Genomic DNA, 7,934 nt, shown 5'->3' with positions numbered 1-7,934 from the left:
ACTAAACCTACGTTAAATAGTTTAACCAGAAAACCAGGAAAACCCAACAAATAAACTTATTAATTGACAAATACAACGAAACCAATTTAGAATATACGAAACAGCAGGACCACTACAGACAAATAATCATACGACTGATAATACACTTTTTCTACGATAGTACCGAAGCGCTCGGCCGATACCCAACCAAATGAATGTAACGAAACCATAGCGCGATCTATTTCGATCTATCGAGGATAAAGACAACTTGGATTATTTATTTATACTCCGTTCGGGCATTTTCTTTGTACTAAAAGTTTAATTATATTGATATTATTTTTTTCGACATAGAATTATTTATAAATAATTTATTTCTTATTTTTATTTTTTGATTTTTGAAATAAAAATATATCTATGTCCTTTCTAAGGTTCTAAACTATATCTGTACCAAATTTCAACCAAATCCGTCAAATAGTTGCGGAGATTAATGGTATAAGCATAGAATGTTCGACGTGATTCTTTAATTTGACATAACTTTTTTATTTATGAACCGATTGACATGTTCAAACACTAAATGTAAATTTAAGCATCCCACAATATATTCGTGAAAACCGCATCCAACTCGGATCAGCCGTTTCTGAGATTAGCGCGCACAGACGAACAGACAAACAGACAAACAGACAAACAGACAAAAAAAAAGTTAATTACATTTTTGGGTTCGACATCGACATAACAATAACCCCTGCTATTTTTTTTATTTTTATTTTCAATGTACAGACAGCACTTTTCTACGATTTTATTATATGTATAGATTATTAGTTTTTTATTGGTAAGTAAGTTCGTAACTGGTTACCGGGGCTCCGGCTCAACGCAGGAGAAGGAACGAGGTGGTTTTTAGTCAGTAAGAGTCTGACACTCCCTCTTACCTCACATAAAGTGGAAAAAGCCATAGAATGACTTTCCTTACTGCCAATAGAAAACTGTTGGAAAATCCTCCGCTAAAATCGGTCACCGGTGACCACCACGGCGGTCAAAGTATTAAAATTATTCTTTAGGGTCAAAGTAACCGGAATTCAAGGCATGTTTTATCGAGATTTTATTTGAGTGTTTAATTAATTATGTTCTTAGGTGTAAAATAATTGCCTCGCAATTGCCAAGATCTTGCGATTTTATGGTGTGGTTTTGTAGTTTGTAGTTGAATTTTAGATTTAGGTTTTTTTATTGAATAAATACGCTCTTTCAAAGGGATGTTAGTAATAATAGTTGTTGATAATTTCTTCATGACAAAAGCAATCATGAATAGGATGTGATCCTATGTACAATGTTTTAGGCATATTCTGTCATACATGCATTTACAAAAAAAATACCTATATAGGGTGACTGGTAATTAGTGAACGATATTTAAATACGTGATTGTACTCATGATTACAAACAACTTTCCCAAAGAAACTTTTTTGTATACTCATTAGTTTTATTTTTATCACAATAACAAAACAACAAAATTTCGCGTGATCAGCTGTTTGCAGCGAGAGAAATGAGTATAAAAAAATGTAATTGTTTGTGAACTTGTATGTTTGTAAACGCACCCACTACACAGGAGAAAATCCTATTGTGGGGCAACGTTTTTTTTCATTCTTTCTTTGGGAAAGTTGATTGTAATCATGAGTACAATCACGTGTTTAAATAGCATTCACTAATTAACAGTCACCCTATATAAAAATAAAGAATTTAGTAAAGTTAAATTAAAAAGTTTGTGTAGGCATGACAACAAATGTATTCTACTCAGCAGTTTGTAAATAAAAATAAACAATGTACGTATAGAAACTGCCTTAGAATAAAATGAAACATTCCAATACGAGTAGGTAACATTAGAAGGAAAACTAGAAATATAAAATTGTACTATTTTGTAAAATTGTTATAAATTTGTGTGTATGTGTTTATATTGATACGATATTTTTAATGAAATACATTTTATGAGTACTGTTAATAATGTTTTATTATTTTTCTTTAAGTAAAAGTTTCATGCCCTTTACTAGTATCGTATTGTAAAATGTAGTATTGTAAAATAATTAACAAAACATAGACGACAATGGTAAGCTATTTATCATTATATCTAATATCCGTGGTCGAAGGCAGATAAAACTTAGGGAGCGCCCTAGGCCTTGTAAGCACCCCAAAAATTGTTGGTCCCGCTAGACGCGTATGTGTGTGACGGCTGTGGCACCAAAAAATTTGGGGCGCTTATAAATTTTTGATGCCATCGTCATTCAATGGGCACACGCGTCTCGCGGCGTCGGGGTGTCCCTCTGTAACTTAGCGCCCTTTTTGTGGGTGGAAAATCATACAATGACTTCTCCCGCTTATGGCGAGGCTAGAGGAAATGTCAGACTTTTACTGTCTAAAAACCACCTCGTTCCTACTCCTCCTTTTCTTGTCCATGGACTTTAGTTCACTTTAGTCCGTGAATAAATTTTATTGTACAGTTACCTCAATGTAATCACACATTTTTCTATATAAATTACATGTTTTCCTATCCTTGGTCAGACTGAATTACACAATAAAGAGTCTTCGGTTAGATTGATGATGATATCCTTGCCTATAATCAGCTCCGTAGGGTAAGTTAGGTTTCTTTAAACCCAGACAGAAAAAGACAAATACAAAATAGACAGAAATACAACTGCAGACAGAAATAGGAGCCCCACGAAACGAGTATCCGTAAATCTGGTTTCAAGACTGTAATGATTATTATTATTTAATTTAATATTACATACTAGCGAGCCCCAGCTTTGCATGGGTGCAATGGTGATATATTATGCACTAGTAAACCCGGCGAACTCCGTTTCGCCACCAATGATTTTCCTTGTTTTCCTGCTTTTCTCTTAAATTTTTTCCTTGCTATAACCTTCTATCCAAAATTTTACCTGCCTAAACCTCACGGAGCCCGAGACCTTTTTGTAACGAATTCAAAACCGTGGATATCGCTTTGTGCGTTCTGGAGTTATGGCGTCAAGAAGTAAAACCGGACTAATTTTTATATTATAGATATATTAGGTATACATATAAATGTTCCTCTTGAATCATTCTACCTATTAAAAAACCGCATCAAAATCCGTTGCGTAGTTTTAAAGATTTAAGCTTACAAAGGGACATAGGGACAGAAAAAGCGACTTTGTTTTATACTATGTAGTGATAAAGCCGGCAAGAAAATAATCTTAAAGGTTTAGACTTGTTCTAAGATGAGTGTAATGTTATGTAGAAGCTTCTCTTATTTAATATTCTAATTACGTACTAATAATAGTTGCATACAAGTTATAATTAAATTTATCTCATTTGCATAGCCTAAAGGTCGTGTATATTTTTAGCTGCACAACGTATATTTTTAGTTTATACATAATAAATAAAAAGTTCCTGTATCTATTTTTATACCGTATAAAAAACTGGTCAAGTACGCTAAGAATTAGGAAGGCTATGTACAGAAAAACAAGTTCATATTTTGCATACCGTAATAGAGAATAGATGTTAGGACATTTTCCCAACATTTATTCACCCTGTTTCTGTATCTATTCACCCCTCGATTTCTATTCACCCCGTTTTACCGTAACCAACTATTTTTTAATGACTAACGGCCAATTCCAATAACATACCTATCGGTAGATTTGCCTACCAAAGGTAGAATTTTGACACATTTTGTATGGAGCTTATGTCAAAATACTATCTCTAGTAAGCAAATCTACCGATAGATAGGTTATTGGAATTGGCCGTTAAATAATGAGGTTCGCTCTTTAACACATGTTCAACTTACTGTCATTTTCACGATATTACGTACCTTTGTACGTACGTCAAAACTTTAGTATTTTTGATCCGATTTGCGTGAATCTTTTTGTTCTAGTTGTATAAATAAACCAGTACGTACAACCAGTACAGACATCAGTTTGTCACCTGGCCAGCATCTGATGATGAGATCCTAGGAAAAACGAGGGCAAAGTTCAAATTATAAATCTGTCACTTTCATGAAGTTATTCAACCACTAGCAGGTGATGATCATCATTGCAAATGAACGAGCTGATAATGGAAGGTACAACTCCTCAACGGTTAGGAGTTTAAAGAAAATTCTTTCAAAATTATACTAACATATGGACCGAGAATAAAATTGTTAACTGTATGTATATAATAATGGGCCTACGCTAATCTCATTCACATAACGCAAGCATTGTTTCACGTCGATTTTCTGTGAGGCTGTGGCACTGGTATTTTTTGTTTAAAAATTTTTTAAATTATCGCCGCCGACGCGCCGCGCCGCCCCCAATTTTGCCACTCCCACTCACACTGATGAGAAGTGTTTTTTCTTCTTGGGTGTGCACCATGAACAGGGTATTCTGAGCGGTGGCTGATATTTGCGCACCCGTATTAACTCAGGTAGTTAGGTTTGGGTTTGGGTTTAACCAAACCAAACCTAACCCAAACCTAACCCAAATTTAACCTTAACCTAACCCAAACCTAACCTAAACCTAACCTAAACCTAACGCGCGTCGGCAGCGAAAATTTAAAAGTTGGTTAAACAAAAAAAATAGTCTCTTACACAAAAGGTTTTGGAACATCTAATACTATCACTTTTGACATGACTGAAATTTCACATCATATTTTAGTAGATTATAAAAATTAAATGTGGCGCCACTGCGCTCCATTTGTGCATGTTTTGCACGATGCGATGGTGCACACAGCACGATCGGTCGTACGCAGTCTGGAAGCGGACGGACAGCAAGATGGATAATGCGAACAGGTCTTTAGTTTCGTGTGGTTTGCAACACTGGTTGCACGCATTGCGTTTAAGTGTAGAAGAGCCATGCTTCGGCACGAATGAGTTGTCATAATCCCCAATTCCCAACAACCCTTAAATTCCTGACCCCCAAAATGCCGGCAACGCACTTGTAACGCCTCTGGTGTTTTGGATGTCCATGGGCGGCGGCGATTACTTACCATCTGGTTATCCGCTTGCTCGTTTACTGGCTTATACCATAAAAAAACAACGGGGGATTCCCTGGTCTTTTTTTATGGAATAGGGGGCAAACGAGCAGACACCAGCAACACCAGAGGAGTCACAGGTGCGTCGCTAGCTTTATAATACGCTCTTTTCTTCAAGGTTTGAAAGTCCTTGAGCTGATACAGCTCGGAAATACTGCTAACGACAATTCATTCCACAGTCCTGCCGTGTGAGGAAAGTTTCGTGAGAAATGCCAATCATTTATATGATAGGGATGGTATTTAAGTGCTGTCGCGGTAGGTCGATGGCGAAAACATGCGGCAAATATTGTTTTGGTCGAAGCGGCGAAACAGCTGGATTGGGCCCTGCTCCTTACTACAGTTTTCACCTGGTGTGGGTTCGTTTACATTCATACAAGGTCCTACATGATATTTATTTCTGTAATGACACTCCTTATACGGATATGTACTGAATTGATTAATACATCAATATCCTCCATGGCAGTTGTGGCATTCAACACGATTGTAATAAATATTTAATAGTGTTTAGGTAAAAAACTAGAACTATTAAGCTAGGTATCTACAATAGGTAGACCACGTCTAGTTTTTATACAGATTCAGTAAAGTCTAAGTTGTCTTTATACTTAATAGGTCATTAAGAAATACTATGTTTTTGTCATTATCATTTAATAACTAATGGTATATTAGTCCTGACTATTGTTTATCCGATTATAAACATTACTAGCGACCAGCCCCAGCGTCGCATGGGTGCATTGGTGATATATTATGCCTGTATTATACATATAAACCGTCCTCTTGAATCACTCTACCTATTACAAAAAACCGCATCAAAATCCGTTGCGTAATTTTAAAGATTTAAGCATACAGACAAACAGCGACTTTGTTTTATTCTATGTAGTGAAGTCGTGGTCTCTGTGTATAATCTACATCTACACTAGTATAAGAGGCTTAAGAGTTTGTTTGTTTGAACCCGCTAATCTCAGGAACTGCTGATTCGACTTTATGGAGGAAGGCTATACAATTAATAATGTATACAATTAATTGTTTATCGCTAAGAGGGTATTTAAATGTATTCTCTAGTACATTACATACCTGTTCGCAGGTACTTATTTGAAACTGTATAAAAACTTGTTAATTCTAACAAATTATTTTGTTATTTTCACATAGGCAGGTAGATAAGTAAATATATTAGATACTACATGTTTTTAAATAGGTATTAAAAACATACTTTTGTTTTAAAAAATAACTTTGCTTGGAGATGCAATCTCGATGTTTTTTTTTATGTTCGAAAACTTTTTTAATCTCTTTGTATACCGATACAAAATTTAGTTATCACTTTATTATTGAAATTAGATTTTATATGACAATTAAAACTAAGTAGCTGAGCTAAATTATAATTATTTAATTGTGTGTTGCCAATTTGGGATGTGGTAATAAAACAATGACGTAGATCACACCAAACAATCGCCCAGGAGACCAAACAATCGTCTGTTATACAATTTAAATTTAAAGTGAACCTTATTGCTACGTAATAAGAGACCGCCAAGTTTTAACTTATCCGAATTGGGAGATATATTCAATGGTAAACAGAATAACTTGTACAATAATAGTATATAAAATGTCTCTATAAAAGTAGTTGCCAATTACATTTTGACGTCTTAAATAGAAAACAATGTTTTTATGTGCCTTAAACAATTCGGCAGTTATATACATAGGTTAGGTACCTTTGTATCTATGTACCTCGCCCTACCTAATACCTATGTCAGGTTTCAAAGTTGTATGATGATGATAAGATAATATAAATATTTTTTATCTGTGCCTCTGTAGGACTGCATTATTCACACATGTAGGCATACCCTTATATTATTGTCCCTATCTATCCGTATACCCCTTATCTTTTTCTTCTCCTCTAATAATATCTTCTGATTTATTTCGTTACGGGATCCAAGACAGTCATTCGTGTCCCTGTGACGCGCCGGACTTTAGTGTTCCGGTGTTTTCATGGTAGTATCTACTTTAGATCCTGGCTCACGGGTATTGCAGCGGTTTGGGAGGTTGTGGCGGGCTAGTCCCATAAAAACCCTTATACTCTAGTTCGACTCAGTGTTATTTCAATTGAATTGTATATTATATTCAAATGATATATAATCAGTTATATAGTAGAAACTGAAATATTTACTTATATAAGTAAATATGTAATTAAATCGACATTGTGATGTCTTTGCTGAGCATAATTTTAGTCAATACATTATTTATCTATACAAAAAGTTAATGTTCATAAAAGAATAACAAATTTAAATAAACAAAAACAGATTTTTAAATGCCCTAACTACCTCTACCTGACCTATCCACGTTGAATGAACTTGCATAAGTTAAATTTGACTAACATAAATTCATTGCAACATAAATGCATTGCATTCTTAACTAAAAATTAGCAGGTTAATGATATATTAAGGTTATTGATACATTTTTACGATAAGTAAATATAAGAATTACTGCATAAGTAATTTTATGTCATATAATTAACGTTCGTATGTCAATAATAGGTAATCGTTTTCCTACTCATATTTGTTTTGGTAAATAATCTCTCAATTAGATCAGTACTAGTATAAGTTTGCTTTACGTTTAAAGTAATCGAAACGAAAGCGCGTTCGGCGCTCTGATTGGCGGCTCATATAAACCGTTTTGGTTAATTTAAACGTGAAGCTATATCGTACTAAAGGTACAGAACAGATCAGAGAGAGAGAACAGTCCCCTACACTTGCCAAAACTCCCACTTGCCTCAACTTTCTATGACCTTTAGTTTCCGCTGTGCGATTTTGTTACTTTAGAAACGCACGTTATACGTACCTACTCGTAATAGACACCTTTTTATGGTATAAGCTGGTAAACGAGCAGACGTATCGCCTGATGGTAAGCAATCGCCGTTGCCCATGGAGACCCGAAACACCAGA

This window comes from Spodoptera frugiperda, chromosome 3, assembly GCF_023101765.2.
Source record: "Spodoptera frugiperda isolate SF20-4 chromosome 3, AGI-APGP_CSIRO_Sfru_2.0, whole genome shotgun sequence".
Taxonomy (NCBI): Eukaryota; Metazoa; Arthropoda; class Insecta; order Lepidoptera; family Noctuidae; genus Spodoptera; species Spodoptera frugiperda.
Note: the sequence above shows the minus strand (reverse complement) of the source record.